Source organism: Myotis myotis, unplaced genomic scaffold, assembly GCF_014108235.1.
Source record: "Myotis myotis isolate mMyoMyo1 unplaced genomic scaffold, mMyoMyo1.p scaffold_m19_p_13, whole genome shotgun sequence".
NCBI classification, from domain to species: Eukaryota; Metazoa; Chordata; class Mammalia; order Chiroptera; family Vespertilionidae; genus Myotis; species Myotis myotis.
This window is the reverse complement of record NW_023416317.1, coordinates 10,933,213-10,949,457: the sequence shown is the minus strand read 5'-3', so window position 1 is coordinate 10,949,457 and position 16,245 is coordinate 10,933,213. Positions and strand designations below refer to the sequence as shown.

Here is a 16,245-nt window from a genome sequence, read left to right as displayed (position 1 = left end):
TCTAAGCCCCTGACATATAATAATTCATTTAGTCTCCACACAGTCTTATTAGGAAAGCAATATTAGTACCCCATTTCACAAATTAGGAAACTGAGACACAGAGGGGGTAGATAACATAACCATGGTCCAATAACTAATACAAACCAAACCAGGTGGAGATCCATGTCTGTCTCTAGAACACAAATTTAATGAGAGATTTTCACTGAGAGCAGAGGAAATGGGCTAAACGGGTGTGAAAAAAAAACTCTCCAAGAGGAATATGAGCCTCATCAACAAACCTAAAGATCTCAAGGTTCTGAAGATTGCCTCCTCATCACTAACTCCAATAATTTATGAGTCTTTTTCCTGAAAGCTTTCAAGCACTGCTTATTCCAAGATGTGGCTCAATGGTCCAGAGATATGCACGTTATATGGCTAAAAATAAGAATTATCTACTTTTTAAGTTCATTTTTTCTTCACCAGTACCCAACCATTACAGAAAAGTTCCAAGCCAGCCAGCTTCATGCACCAGAGTTTAGTCATCCCAAAGCAAATCCTCAAACAGTGTTTTCACAGCTCATGTTTTGATTATTCAAAAATGGTTTTCTCCTATTTCCCTATAAAATTCTTTTCCACCCTCAAAATAAATAGTAAAAATTCAACCCCAAAAGTAGATTTGCCATAAAGTTAGGAATAACTTAAAATATAAGGTAAATCAAATGGCTTTTCAACTTTAACTAAAGTGGTCACAGTCATGATTACTATAATAAAAATGACATAAAAAAACCTTAAATTGTCAAAAACATAATTGATGATGAAAACAAAGGTAAAATTACGGCATATTTCACCCTGGCCACCAAAGACTCTTGATGAAACTGCAGCCCTATAATTCCCCAGAATGAATTCTTTAAATTAAAACACTTCATGCAGAACAGAAATTAAACAATGAATCAAAGAACAATGCTGTACAGTGGTATGTTTATAAATATACCTAGCAAAAAGGAAACAATTACATTTTTTCCAAGTAAAAACCAACTGACTGCAATGCTTCACGGGAGGCTGAGTAGATACTTTTCCCATTGCTGCGAACTTGGAAGTTCATTTCCTGTAACTCACTTAGGGTCCACCTTGATGGAGTGCAATGAAATTAGCTACACCAAACTGGCTGGCTTTCTCCTTCCTACAAAACTAGCTTCTCCACGCAATGGCACAAACTGACTTTCATGATAAATTTCACCCGACCCAATTGAAATGCCATCTGCATTTTCTTTTAAATGCTTTATCTGGCCAACTGGTCTTATTTAACTATTGACCAGAAGTGGTACGGGTGCATTCCTTTTCCATCTAGCATTAATCTTGGTAAACTTAGCCCCATTGAAATGCTGAGAAGAAAGCAAAAGTCAGCAAGCATACAATTGAATTTGGGTACCCTCATCACATCATTTTATTTCCTCCTACGCTCTGCTAACTATTGCTCAGCAGTTTTGCCTATGAGGGAGGACAAGCAGGTGGTTATGGAAGTTGTCCTGTCAGCTATATCTTTAATCCAAGTGTTTAAATCTCCGAACAAAAGAAAAATCAATGTTGTAAAGGCAATGTTTGTCAAGGCCATGTAATAAATACACTTACCTTTACAGGCTATTCTCGGTGGATTCCCTTCTTTGCTGAGCTTCAAAGCTATAAAGAGATAAAAATGAAAGCACTGAGTTATCTGCGTAAAACACCAAACGTTTTCTCTCCATATCTCTAAGTAGAATTTCCATACGCCAAGGTATGTGGTACTAGCCAAATAAAGCGTTGATAAAACTTGTGCCTCATACCTCCCGTACAAGAGGCAATAACAGACACAGTCATAAACTGAAAACGGCACACTTCTACCCTGAATTGAAGCACACAAACATAGCCAGATCTACAGTTAAATCTTTTGAGGTGTGAACTCAACAGAATGGGATGTGCAGAGATGAACATAAAATTAAACGTTATGCAGCACACTCGATCTGACCAAGCATTTTATTTTCTTATTTCGTTTAGTGTCCTCTTTCCTGCACACTCTATTTCCATTTCCCTGCAAAAGTTTTACTCGAGGAAGCCTATTTATTTATATGAGGTACATGGTCCTTCCGATCCAGACCTCAGCACTTGCCCCATGAATATAGGCCCCCTTATCCTTATCCACGGGAGACTCGTGCCAAGACCCCAGTGGATGCCTGAAACTGTGGGTAGTACCAAACCCTATATGTGCTATATTTTTCCTATACATAGTTCCCACTAATAAAGTTTAATTTATAAATTAGGCACAGTAAGAGATTAGCAACAATAAGTAATAATAAAATGGGACAATTAGAGCAATCTATAATAATAAAAGCGGAATATGCTAATTAGACCAGACCTTCCGGATGAAGCTGGGCCTGCGAGGGAAGCGCGGTCCCGGGTGCCTGCGGGAAGCCAGAGGGAAGCCCGGGTCCCCAGTGCCAGAGGGAAGCCAGAGCTGGCAGCTGGGAGAAGGAAGGCCTACTCTTGCACAAATGTTGTGCATCGGGCCTCTGGTATATTATAATAAAACTTATGTGAATGTGAGGAGGAATACAGAGGGCAACCTGGGGGCGGGCAGTAACAATCTGAATCTATGCCAGTGACCAGTGTCCTAGTGCACATTCTTGTTAGCCTATAATTAAGTCACTGCCCCTTCCTTAGACTTATACTATTAAGTCTGTTTTCTTGGGTGCTCCCAGTTTGCAGGAGCCATGGGCCAGGAATTTGGCAGTTTCGCTGGTACCACCCAGGCTAGGCATTTAGATACAATCTAACTTCCCCATTCTAACTGACTCAGGAGGAGCTGTGAAAGCCCGCCACAAAGCCCGGTAGTTAGGAAACAAACTTAGGAATATATATAAGGAGTAATTGCATTATATAAGGGGTTCAGGCTTTGGATCTTCGAATCCCCTGAGCCAGCAGTGCTGCTTTAAATAAAGGGTTTTTCCTGAATCTCCAAGTACTCGTTGTATATTTTCTGGTCATCTAGTAAATTCTGCAACTAATGTGGTCTTTCAGCAAACTAGCACAAATTTCTTTTTCCTTCTTCAGAATTTCATAGAAGATTCGTTCTTACCACAAATCTCAGCAACCATATGATTTATTTTTCTTTCCTTATTAAGTAGAGAACTTCAACCTTCTCACTTAAAGGAAGCACTGTACGGCTTCTCTGTGAGATCTCTGAATTGCCAGCATCACTAATCTTGTGCTTTGGGGCCATTATGAAGTAAAATAAAGATGACCAGAACACAGCATGGTGATACCATGACAAACATTCTGATCACCTAGATGGCTAAGTGACTAACAGGGGGAGCATATACAGCATGGAGAGACTGGACAAGGGGATGATTTATATCCTGGGCGGGATGACACAAGATTTCATCGTGCTTACTCACAAGTGTGCAATTTAAAACTTATGAATTGTTTACTTAGGGAATTTTTCAATTAATATGTTCAGATTGCTATTGACCACAGGTTACTGGAAACACAGAAAGAGAAATCGTGGATAAGGGGGAACTACTGTATATGTGTGCAAGCTTACAGGTACAATCCTGAGTGTAGCTTTTTCTCAGTAGAGAGAGACTCACAAAACAGAGGAAGCCATACATGACATTTCAAATCAACTCTTGACATATAAAATGAATCTCCCTATGCACTGGCCACATACAAGTCACTATAATAGGAGAGATGGTAAATCATAGTTGCTAAGCAATAATAATAGCAAGCTTTCAAGGGGCTGATTCTATAGCAGTCCAACATTACTTATATGGTAACTCCATAGTCAAAAATATTTGGAATATGCCTCATTGTTGCCTAAGTCCTAACATTTTCAAAAGGTGTAGTAGTTGGGAACGGCCAACTACTCCATGGTCTTCCCATGGTTTTCTTCATTTCCCTTCAATGTTCTAAGTAACTGCTTTAGCCCTTACTGGCCTAGTTCCCTCTACATACCCCTATCCCACTGAGGACCCGTTACCACTGATGCATGACCACGAAAGAGTAAAGCCAGATTTCTGGACTGTGATATCAATCTTGGAGTATTAATTCAGGAGATAGGCCCCTTCATGGGACAGCATCAGAAATTTCTCCTTCCTGCTTTGTTATGTGAATTGCAGTAGAGTTGGGGAAACATAATTGGGGAAGATTAAACAGTAAAATATTACATTTTTTAAAATCTGACAAATTTATGGTCTGACAACATAAAGATTGAGCTATAGCCCTTTCCACTTCAAACACAGAAGTGCTACACAAAATATAGCAATAATTTTAAATATATATATATATATATATATATATATATATATATAGTCAAGCTCAAAGAAAGGAAGAAAACCAATATGAAAAGATAATTAATGTAAATTTTCTAGAAAGAAAGACATGAAGAAATGGATTTTTTTAAACCTTGCTAGGTGATGTTTATAAGGAACACATCTAAAACAGAAAGAGAATTTGAAAGGAAAAGTTAGAAAACCATATACAAAGCAAACAGGAATCAAAAGAAATCTGGTGACAATAAGTTAATATTAGGCAAAATGGAAGTTAGCAATAATACAATAGGAATTTGCATTGATTATCTATTGCTACATAACAAACTACACAAGAATTAGTGACTTAAAAATAATAAATTATTATCTCTTCTGGTTTCTATGAAGTGGGAATTCTGACCGAGTACGATGAGCCAGCTTTTCTCTGTGCTACAAACCCAAGACCTCATCTAGAAGACTTGAAAATTGGGAGCTGGAATCACCTGAAGGCCCATTCCCTCAAATGTCTGCCAGTTGTTACTGGGGGTTAGCTGACACCTTAGTTGGTGCTGTCAGCTGAAATACCTACATGTGGCCTCTCCATGTAGCTTGAGTCTCATCAAAACATAGTGGCAGGTTCCAAGGGTAAGAGTTCCCAGAGAGAGAGAGGTGGGGGGGTGGGGGAAGAGGCAGAAGCTGTATGTTTTATAACCTAGGCTTGAAAGTCACATTACCACCATTTATACAACACTCCACGGGTCAGGGCAGTCACAAATCCCTCACCGCCCCCCCCCACCCCCTCCCACCCCCCCGGCCCCAGATTCCATGGAAGAGAACAAACACTCCGTCTCTCTGGGAGGAGTGTCAGTCACATTGCAGGAAGCACACATGGGAATGGATGCATGTGTTCCTGCAACCACCTTTGGGAAATGCAATGTGCCACAGTGTTCTTTACAAGTACACATGGAACATAAGCAAAAACTGACCATATGTTAGACCACAAAGATAGTGTCAACACATATCAAAAAAGAGATAGCCAAGTTATCTGATCACAGTACATTACTTAGAATTGGTTATAAAATTTTAAAATATATTTGAAAATTACAATCTTTATAGCAATTTTCCTTTCAGATTTGGGGTTGAACAAGTCCATTGAATTGAAGTCACTGTATAAGGGTCCACATCTGGAGCTAAAGATCACTACTGTGGTTGTAAATATATTGAATTTGACATGCCTTAGAGGTATCTAAAAGAAATATCCTGCCCTGGCCAGTGTTGCTCAATGGTTGGAGCATCGACTTGAGCACCAAAGGATCACTGGTTTGATTCCTGGTCAAGGGCACCTGCCTGGATTCTAAGTTCCATCCCAGCTCCAGTCGGGGTACATGCGGGAGGCAACCAATCGATGTGTCTCTCTCACATGTCTCTCTCTCTCTCTCTCTCTCTCTCTCTCTCTCTCTCCCTTTCTCCCTCCCTCCCTCCATCCCTCACTGAAATCAATGGAAAAATATCCTCAGGTTGAGGATTAACAAAAGAAGAAAAAAAAGAAAAGAAATATCCAGGTAGGGAATTGGATATATATGTGTCTGTAGCTCAGAGAGCAGGTTTTGGATTGGTGTGTTATCTCTAAGTCGAAAAATAACTGAACTTGTAAGTATAAATGTGATGGTCCAGGGAGGCAGTACAAAGTAGGAAGAGAAGAGAGCCCTGGATTGATCCTTGAGGAAGTTCAACATTGAACAGTGTGTCAAGAAGGATGAATACCATATAGGAGAGAGAAAAATTGCCAGAGAAGTAAAACAAAAGCCTTAATTGTCACAGAAAGGTCAAGTGAGATAAGTACTAAAAATGTCCAATACGAAGGTCATTGAGGAACTCAATGAAAACTGTTTTGTGGACTGATTGAGACAGAATTCAGTTTGGAGTTGGTTAAGACATAAGAGGAAATCATTAAAATGAAGGCTGAATGAGGACAAATCCTAGACAGGTCTGGGTATAAGGCAGTGGTTCTCAATCTTCCTAATGCCGCGACCCTTGAATACATTTCCTCATGTTGTGGTGACCCCCAACCATAAAATTATTTTCGTTGCTACTTCATAACTGTAATGTTGCTACTGTTATGAATCGTCATGTAAATATCTGATATGCAGCATGGTCTTAGGCGACCCCTGTGAAAGGGTCGTTCGACCCCCAAAGGGGTCGCGACCCACAGGTTGAGAACCGCTGGTATAAGGGAAAGAGCCTAGCAACTGGAGGAGGAAAAAGGACTGAAAGAGGGTTTCTTCGCGTAGCCTGTACACAGAAAAAAGCCTGAGCAGGTGTCACGGTGATGAGAGGATCCAGTTGAAACAAAGAGACTTCAAGCAAAAGAGTGGGAAAGGGTGCTTACTAAAGTTCCCAGAAAGTCGAAACGGAAAGGTAATGGGACTGGTCTTAAAGCAGCTTTCGTCTCACCTTAAGCACATAAGAGCTGGGGCAGGCATGCATACTGTTATCTTAAGTTATTACTCTCTCCTTTGTGTATGTTTTATCACCTTAATTAGTGTCTAAGCTCTTTCAAACCTATGGCCTTTATGTTCAAACCAACCTCACCCTGCCCATTCATTGTGAGCCCCAGGTTCTATACCAGCACCAAAGAGTCATTCCACAAATACTGTTGAATAAACAAGTACAAGTGGATTCTACAGTCTTTGTGTCTATCCCTAGTGCAGCGATTGTCAACCTGTGGGTCGCGACCCCTTTGGGGGTCAAACAACCCTTTCACAGGGGTGGCCTAAGACCATCGGAAAACACATATATAATTACATATTGTTTTTGTGATTAATCACTGTGCTTTAATTACGTTCAATTTGTAACAATGAAAATACATCCTGCAGATCAGATATTTACATTACGATTCATAACAGTAGCAAAATTACAGTTATGAAGTAGCAACAAAAATAATTTTACGATTGGGGATCACCACAACATGAGGAAATGTATTAAAGGGTCGTGGCATTAGGAAGGTTGAGAACCACTGTTCTAGTGCCTGAACATTTGTCCTTGTATGTGTGGGGGGTATCTGGAGTAAGAGGAGGTCAGGATCCAGAAAACTGTTGTTCTAGTACCCAAAGTGCCAACCTCTCTGGACAAACATCAGTAAGAGTCACTCAAACAAGTACTTCTTTCCCATGTTTGCCTTGACCTGAAAATCTAAGGGCCTAAACGTCTACAGGCCATGAAAACATTTCACCTGTAGCTACAATGCATTATACGATCCCTCATGCGTAACTCATCCCCATTTTGTTCTAGAGCAGACACACTCTGTAACCTTCATCTGACCTTCTGCAAGACACAGATTAGATTTAAATGAATCCAAATAAGTTTAGGCTTCAGCCGTCCTAAAAAACATAAACGTAGAAGCAGAGAAGTACAGGCCAATAACACTGATTTTTCCTGGTGCTTTTGCAGAAGATAGTCACCCAGAAAATGTTTACCAAACCCAAGCCTCTCACTCCATTATCCAGCCCCAACTCCTTTTAAAACCAGTCCGAATTTAAATCAACATCTTTTTCAACTACAGAAACCTCTTCTGATTGTGATTCATCTTCTATGGGAGCCATCCAACCTCACTTTACTTAAGGCAACACTGTTGCTTTCTGCAGCTCTCACCTGACTTGATGGCCACATTCAGGGACTGGTGATTGATGTTTAAGTCTAACAACTATCTACATACCTAGGAAAGAAATATGTTCACTCAGAAATGAAGACAGACACAAGAATGAAGACACAATAAATTCAGTCCTCTTTTTGGTTCTTACGCCATGGTCAGTGAGCTATAATGGCAGACAAATTATTACAGCATTCTTTCAAATGATAGCCAATTTTCAACTGAGAAGACTCTTAAGCCTTTTCTACATATCAGTGAAAACCAGGCAGTTGGAAAACATAGCCCTGGTTAAACTACTTGATGATAAATGAATGTTTTAAACACATGGAGTTGAGAATCTACACACTGATTTAAACCCTCACAAGAACAAGCAGCAAAGACCCCAAAAACCTGACACTTCAGAGATATATTTCTGAAGTTTTATTTCAATTTATATGTATTTCTTATGGAGTATTGTCAGAATGTGTGAAACTCTGATATATTTGGAGTTCAGAATAATTCTTAGTTTTGTTATTCACCTAGAAAACTGATTCATGTTGTCAAAACGTATGTGAGCCCAGCCAGCGTTGCTCAGTGTTTGAGAGTCAACCTATGAACTCGGACAGTGATGGCAAACCTATGACACGCGTGTCAGAAGTGACACACGAACTCATTTTTGTGGTTGATTTTTCTTTGTTAAATGGCATTTAAATATATAAAATAAATATCAAAAAATATAAGTCTTTGTTTTACTATGGTTGCAAATATCAAAAAAAATTCTATATGTGACAAGGCACCAGAGTTAAGTTAGGGTTTTTCAAAATGCTGACACGCCGAGCTCAAAACGTTTGCCATCACTGAAGTAGGAGGTCATGGTTTCATCCCTGGTCAGGGCACATACCTGGGTTGCAGGCTTGATCCCCAGTGTGGGGCTTGCAGGAGGCAGCCAATCATGATTCTTTCTCATCATCTATGTTTCTATCTCTCTCTTTCCCTCTCCTTTCCTCTCTCTGAAATCAATAATATATATATTTATATATACATATATATACATATATATATATATATTAAAAAGATGTGAAAGTCTTTCCTAGACCATATGTTCGACATAGATACAGACCACATCTATCTTGTTCCTTATTGAATCCACAGCCTCAGTACATAGGTACATAAAATTTTCTTAATAAGGGATTATTATAAGTTTGCATTACTATTAAAATTGAAAACTGACAGAATTCTTCAGTTAGGGTGAGTTTTGTTTTTTATTTTTGTTCTTGTTTTCTTCCTTCTCTTATTTTACTCTAAACTTTCATAACATATACAGCTTTCTGTCTATAGAAGCCTACAAGCCTGGGGCCTGAGATACACACACACACACACACACACACACACACACGTGCACGCACACGCATACACATGCAAAACACAACACACTATTGCCACACCTGTTCAATGCTGTCATATTTGCCAAACATTAGAAAAGCAAATTTCCCAAGTAGCATGAGCTCTGGAAAATCATTAGGTGACATCTGAGGAGCAGAATAGCAATCAGACAATAATTAGCATCTTAACATTCAGAGAGCTAGATGCAAATCAAATTCCATGAAATCTCGGGGAGCATGACCCTGTCGAGGCTGGCGGTGTCACCATGAGGAGTCAGTGGCTTTGTCAGACCAAATAGACAGGACTGGGAAGTACCATGGCTGCTCTAATCCCAGGGGAGACACTCGGACAATGTGACATTTGCACAGGGATGCTGTAACATGGCCCCAGTATGTTTTCTCAGAATGGGATGACATTTCAAGTCAAACAGCTCTGCTCCCAAAGCACAGACCCTCCCCAAACTCTAATGTAACCTGAGTTTGAGAAAACAAGGATCCTCTCAGAGAGGAACCGAGGTTGTGTAGACACAATATTAAAATAATCCCTTTTCAAGGAAGATCAAACCAGATATTCAGTGTTTAACCTCATCAGTTATCACGCCATCCTATCTAATAAAAGAGAAACATGGTAATTAGTGTACGTCCGCTACACTTCCCATTGGCTAATCAGGGCAATATGCAAATTAACTGCCAGCCAAGATGGCGGCCCGCAGCCAGGCAGCTTGAAACTAACATGAGGCTTGCTTGCTTCAGTGACGGAGGAAACCAACGTTCCCCGCCTGCCTTGCCGGCCTCTGAGCTTGCAGTTTGAAACATAGTTATAAATATAGAAGCTAAACAAAACCCTAGAAACCTGCTTTCAGCGAGCCGGGATCTCAGAGCTGGAGTTGATACAGTGTTTTGATTATAGAACACAAACAATCCAGATACCTGCTTTCAGCAGCAGAGGCCTCAGAGCTGGGGTCAGAGCTAAAGCTGGCCCAGAATAAAAAATAAAAAAAGAAAAAAACGGAGCAGTTGGGAGCTTCAGTCACCCGCCAGCCTGAAAACAGCCCTCAGCCCCTCACCCAGACTGGCCAGGCACCCCAGTGGGGACCCCCCTTCAGGGCAAACCAGCCGGCCCCCACCCATGCACCAGGCCTCTATCCCATATAGTAAAAGGGTAATATGCCTCCCAGTACCAGGATCAGCGGAGCCACGAGGCCTCCTGGCACCGGGATCAGCATGACAGGGGGCAGCGCCCAAACCCCCTGATCGCCCTGCGGCTCTGTGTGTTACAGGGGGCGGGGCCACAACCTCCCTATCAGCCCTGCTCTGTTCGTGACAGGGGAAGGCACCCCAAACCCCTGATCAGCCCTGCTCTGTGCCTGATAGGGGGGAGCTCCCCAACCCCCTGATTGTCCTGTGGCTCTGTGTGTGACAGTGTGCGGTGCCCCAACCCCCTGATCAGCCCTGCTCTGTGTGTGACAGGGTGCGGCACCCCCCCCACACACAGGCCCTGCTCTGTGTGTGACGGGGAAGAGCCATAACCTCCCCATCGGCCCTGCCCTGAGTGTGACAGTGGCGGCGCTCCAACCCCCTGATTGGCCCTGCTCTGTGGGTGATAGAGGGCGGTGCCCCAACCCCCTGATCCGCCCTGCTCTGTGTGTGACAGGGGGGAGCTCCCCAATCCCCTGATTGACCCTGCTCTGTGCGTGACAGGGTACAGAGCCCCAACCTCCCTGATGGGCCCTGCTCTGTGCGTGACTGAGGGTGGCATTACAACCTCCCAATCCGCCCTGCTCTGTGCATGACAGGGGGCGGCACCCCAACTCTCCAATCGGCCCTGCTCTGAGCCCGACCAGGGGCTGCACCTAGGGATTGGGCCTGTCCTCTGCCAGCCGGGAGCAGGCCTAAGCCAGCAGGTCGTTATCTCCCGAGGGGTCCCAGACTGCGAGAGGGCACAGGCCGGGCTGAGGGACACCCCCCCCCAGCCCCCCCAAGTGCACAAATTTTTGTTCACCGGGCCTCTAGTCATTATATAAACCTCAGATGGCCTTAGTCTAAAAAATACTTCTCATTTGAGTAAAATCCTGTTCCTGGAGCATCCACACTGAACACTTTTCAATGAATGCTAAAACTGGTTACAAAACTGAGCTACCGAGAGGTGTGGAGAGTGAGTGACAGTCAGTGCACTGTGTCCTCACCAAACCCCTGCTGCCTGACACTGCTGTCCACATGCCGTCCATCCCCAGAGGTATGGCCTCTGTGGCTCCAGCCTTTATCACATGCTGACTCATTCTAAACAAAGAAGCAGAGAGGCTGGAGAACACCAGCTCTCCATTTGGTTTCTGCAGTTGCCCACAAGACTTGGGGAATGCCTTCTTACAGGGAGTCCAGGATGAAGGGCAAAACCTCCAAGCAGACTGCCCCAGCCTTTGGGGTAAACGCTGTGCCTCCACCACGTGGCCTGTGTGAGTCTGAACATGTCCCCACCCCAAGCCAAGAGTGACCATCCTGCCAGGCCGCTATGCCACTGCAGGGCAGGCAGCAGCCTGTGTTCCTGGCTCCTGGCCCGATGCTAGGACAGTCCAGCTATATCACTGTGGAGAGGGAGTCTGGTTGTGCCCTCCTATGAACTCTCCATCTGGAAGATTCTCTGGCCTCCTTCCCTCTCATTTTTAACCTGACATACACTGCTGGACAGGAAAACTCAGAGCACACCAAAGTTCATCTTCCCTTCTCCGCTTCTCAGCCAGCGTAATCACAAGGGCAGCATGAGGCTGGCATGGACCGGGATGCCAGGAATTAAAGAAGAGGCCCTGACCACTGGACCACATTAGTCCTGCCTCCCAAGGTCTTAATCAGTCCTCCTCTGCCTGGTACATCCACTTGCCTTTGAAACCAGAGAGGTGGCCAGGTAAGATGCCACATTCACAGAAATGTATTCAACAAAATATTGGTTGAGAATGGCAGTCACAAACGCCTGCTGGCTCATGGCTTTGCAACAACAGTTTTGAGGTCTCGACCCAGTGGCAAGACTTCTGTGCCCCTTTCTAATGCAAACAGTTCAAGCAACATTGTTCTGAATAATATTCAGCCACTGGCTCATTTGGAAGCACAATGATCATAACAAACAGTGGCAGACTGACAGAGAGGCTATCGATCAAGCCTGAGGACGAAAACGAAAGATAAAAAGAGAAGGAAAAGAAAGGGTTGATGGAAGATAGAGGAAGGAAAATGAACAGTGTAGAGAGAAAGGAGGAGGGTTATAGAACTAGATACCTTCGTTCTATGGCTCTGAAACGAGCTGTGAACCTAACAAGGATTCGGGGGTGGAAACGATGTAGAAGAATTCACAGAAAGGGTAGCATTTGGGGGGAATTTTGACGTTGAGACAGACTCGGAGCTAGCAGTGAAATAGATGTAACATTTGAGAAGTTTCAGAAGACAATGAGTCTTAATTCTGTCCTGTTTTGCACCTCTTCAACTACAGTGACACACCAACATTTGCTGTTTTTCTAAGAGAACATTGCCAGATACAATGGAAACTCTGAATACATTTTTCCCTATGCATTCATTATCTCTGGCCCTTATCCATAGGCCTATTGCAGACTAAATTGGATTTTGGATCACTGGTACTGAGGCACTGAAATTAATTAACAATAGAAACATAATATTTACATCCAGGCCTAACAACATCTGACATTTAAACTATTCTGCCAGTCAGGCAAATTCCATTTGACAAATTTTCATTTTAATGAACATGAAGGAACAGTTTACATGATAGGCCAAGAAGCAGAACGGAGTTGATCTCTTGGCATGTGCCTTCCAGGCCTGGCCACGCTGGAGGAGAAACAAGCTAGGGGACTGTCAGAATAGCAGAAAGACCAGGTCCCCAGTTCCACCCAGACATATCCAGGACACAAGTCCCCAACGAAAACACTATGAAACTGTCCGTGTTTCCTGTGCAAGCTCAAACTTAAACACCTCTGCCCCTTATGATCCACTGGATAATTTCTCTATCTTTGGGCTGTTGACATTTTCTTTGGGGTACTAAAATCCCTTAGTCCTTCCTAATTAAAAAGTGATAAACGTTTTACAAGGCATCCAATAATGTGCAAAGTACACAAGAGTTGGAACTGATACAGCGTTCAGTTGGCACAGACTGGCCTTCGTGTTTTGCCAGATGGTATATTTCAGTAAGTCCCCAATCCCTGACTCAAGTGAGTGGCATCGTCAATAGGATGTAGAAGCAGAGACTGTCTTTAAATGCTATCTTATTTTGCATTCTACTAACACAAGGGCCTAACATTTTTGCTTGCTGAAATTTTCACAGCCAGAGAAGTTTTCTTTTTTCTGTGACTCATTATTCAAGCCAACAGAAGAAGGTGCAGATGAGGAGAAAAATGTCAACCCCATAAGAACCATGTAAATTTGCTGGAAACCAATGTCAGAGACCTGATCCCCCAGCCTGACTTCCTACCGGTCCTCTGTGGGTTAGTGGTCTGAAGGAATCTGGGTGAGAGAGTGTGGATTGCTCCAAACCTATATCCACTACCCCAAAAATGTGGATGTAAAAGACAGAGATAAAGATGAAAAGATGCAAAGAGAGCAAGACAATTAGTGAGAAGCTTAAAGATGTAGGAGTCAGTAAAAACAAAAACAACAAAAAAAAACCTAACAAATAATGTCAGGAGGAGCCCTTCTAATTGGAAAAGCCATATATTTCTAGTTCCCATATCTAAAATACTCTTTATCCTAGCTTTTATGTCAATTTGAAGGAATTTAAAAAGTATACATCATTTCGTTATTGATAAATTATACCACACAAATCAGGTTACTTTTTCTATCTGACTACAGAGTTAACAGAAAGTGTATCTGTCTTTAATGCAGCAACATAACATTTTACTATGAAGAAATTCCGTATCTTGACCAAAGGACTGTAACGTGGATTGAAAAATCTAATGACAAGATAGAACTGGCAACTATGGTGCAAGTACCATAAGAAATTTATTTTCTACGTTTTAAGTAATAAACAGCTCTCCAAAAAGGGTAATACATTAAGTAAGGGCTTGACGTAGCCAAAGAAGGGATGGTACAGAAAACCACATGAACTTCAATCAGTGCAAAAGCTACACAGAGGCCATGAAAACTTGAGAAGGTGTAAAAAACAAACACGACAAGGCAACTCCCTGGAGTCATGCGTCCCTGTTCTCACTGAAATTGCTGCTCTCCATCTGGGCACTTCAGCTTGAGAATCAGTGAGATTACCCATTTCACAAAGAGGGTTTTATCTTTAAAGTAGAAATCGCTTAGGGAGAGAAAGCTAAACATTAGGAAAGCATTAACTCTTTGAAGAAATGAAAATTACTTAGGAAGCCAAATGAAGCAACAGAAAGTACAATGGTTTTTAAAGTGGGGTTCAGACCTATCCTCCTAACCTCTTCCTTGCTTAAGCTCAACCATTTCTAATGCTGTTGCGTATTTCGTGGTTTCAGGAAAAGATTTCTCTTTAAAAAGAAAAAGAAAAGTGAAATCTGCTGCCATCACTATCTCTTGCTATTTGCTTTTTCTTTAAATATGATCAGAGATCTAAACATATTTTCTTGGTCTGTGTTACTAGAATCTGAAAAGTTTCAACAAAGATTTGAATATTATTCTATAAAGTAAATGAGCAAAATAAGTTCTTAGAAACAAATAAAACTTTGTTATCCCCACCTCCCCCAAGTCTGTTCTTCCACTGCCTCCAAGCCCTCAATATTTCTGGACAGTATGAAGAAAATTCTAACGAACATTCCAGCCACCGTACTCCAAAAACATTTCCTTCAATGGCTACATAAGATTTTTTTGAGAATGCAAGCCCCAAATTTATGGAAATCTCTAGAATGAGAATTTCAATTATGAAAAATCACACACAGTATGTCAGGATAGAATCTGCATAGCGTTCTTCAACATATTCGCTACCAAAGAGCAGCCAGACCGCCTAGACCAGCGGTTCTCAACCTGTGGGTCGTGGCCCCTTTGGAGGTCGAATGACCCTTTCACAGGGGTCGCCTAAGACCTTCGGAAAACACATATATAATTAAATATTGTTTTGTGATTAATCACTATGCTTTAGTTATGTTCAATTTGTAACAATGAAAATACATCCTGCATATCAGATATTTACATTATGATTCATAACAGTAGCACAACTGCAGTTATGAAGTAGCAACGAAAATAATTTTATGGTTGGGGGTCACCACAACATGAGGAAATGTATCAAAGGGTCGCAGCATTAGGAAGGTTGAGAACCACTGACCTAGACCTTCTCTCTGCATTCAGGAACAAACAATAGCAAAGTGTAAATGACAACCAGGGAAAAATGTGTGCCACAAAGGCCATTTTTCTTTGTTGGAATCAGGAAGAAAAGTGCAACCCAAAGTTTGGCCACTCACCAATTCGAAGGAATTTAAATAAAGTTCCACTTTAAAAGTAATAAGATTTATTTGAAATATGGGTTTGATTCTTTCATGAGTTCCAATCTCAGCAATTAAAATCTTCATGGTGATATATCTTCAAGCTGTGGCTTCTAATAGATCCAAAATGCTAACTGTGCTCCATGTTACTTATAGATAGGGCCATAATACTAGAACATTAAATCCTAAAAAGATAACAGCATTTCCACTATTATAACCTAATTTAGAGCCAATAATGTTTCAGTCAAGTCAACAACATGTATAGCGAATGTGGCCATACATACACACTAAGTTATAACAATAATCCCATGTTTGAGGGCATTACATACATTCCCTCCTATATGAGATAGTCATATGAACACTATTACACACTGAATAAAAGGCAGTCAGAGAAAAATGACTTCCCTAAGAAGTTCAAGAACACAGGCAGGTAAATGGTAGTTAAAGTGCAAATCGAAGCTGCCGCCCTCCAGAGCCTGTGCTCCATGCAACACAGTGGCATATGACAGCATCCCAGGGAGGCAGCATGAAAGAATTGA

The 16,245-nt window shown here is 41.9% G+C and overlaps 1 protein-coding gene across 1 annotated transcript in view; it reads right to left on the bottom strand.

The window, feature by feature from the left end:
• Positions 1 to 16,245, bottom strand: part of FHIT (fragile histidine triad diadenosine triphosphatase) — a 1,348,303-nt gene that overhangs the window by 1,306,825 nt on the left and 25,233 nt on the right. Inside the window, exon 2 of the mRNA XM_036331720.1 lies at positions 1,609 to 1,656. The gene's annotated coding sequence lies outside the window, so the exon portion shown is untranslated. The remainder of the gene's footprint in view (positions 1 to 1,608; positions 1,657 to 16,245) is intronic.